Source organism: Chrysochloris asiatica, unplaced genomic scaffold, assembly GCF_000296735.1.
Source record: "Chrysochloris asiatica unplaced genomic scaffold, ChrAsi1.0 scaffold00421, whole genome shotgun sequence".
Classification (NCBI taxonomy): domain Eukaryota; kingdom Metazoa; phylum Chordata; class Mammalia; order Afrosoricida; family Chrysochloridae; genus Chrysochloris; species Chrysochloris asiatica.
Genome location: NW_006408939.1, coordinates 218,669 through 219,350, shown reverse-complemented (window position 1 = coordinate 219,350; position 682 = coordinate 218,669). Strand labels below are relative to the sequence as shown.

Genomic DNA, 682 nt, shown 5'->3' with positions numbered 1-682 from the left:
GTCAGAGAAAAAGAGGAAGCCCCTGACAAGATGGACTTGTCAAGTAGCAACATTGATGGACTTAAGCATGGCAACAATAGTGAGGTTGGCCCAGGATCTGGCAGTGTTTTGTTCTGCTGTGCATAGGGCCCCTATAAGTCGGCACCAACTCAATGGCACCTAAAAACAACAGCAATTTGTTCTCCAACATCAAGACGGGCGTCCACTTTTTGTTTTTCCAACATTGGGGCCAGGACATGCAGTTCTGGGCAGGCCACCATGGAGCCTGTGTGACTAACTCAAGTGTGATCATGCATATCCTACTGTCCTAGTCAAGGACTGCCCTTCTTGGGAAACAGCCTGTCTTCCATTCAGGCTGGGACTGTGGGCCAGATCCCCTCTTTGATCAAAGGTTTCACCTCCCTCACACCCTGGAAACAACCTAGGTACAACCTAGGGTCCTGCCAGGCCCTAACTGGAAAAAGATTCTTCTATGAGATTCACTGACTGCTGCTTCTTTACGGTGGTCCCTAGTGCACTAAGGACAGAGAAAGTGGGACCAGGAGAGGATTGCTCTCCCTCTCCCATCCCAAGGACCTCTGAGAATCAGCCCAAAGCCCCTCTTTCATGCCCCGTATGTTGGTCTCTTGTCTCATCTTGTTACAGCTTTGCTGTGTGGGTCCCTCCCAGAAACACTTTTCAT

General features: G+C 50.0%; 1 pseudogene; it reads left to right on the top strand.

Annotated features, from left to right (window-relative positions):
* The window catches only part of LOC102831342, a 7,374-nt pseudogene extending 7,063 nt beyond the window's left edge, over positions 1 to 311 (top strand).
* The last annotated feature ends 371 nt before the right edge of the window (positions 312 to 682 follow it).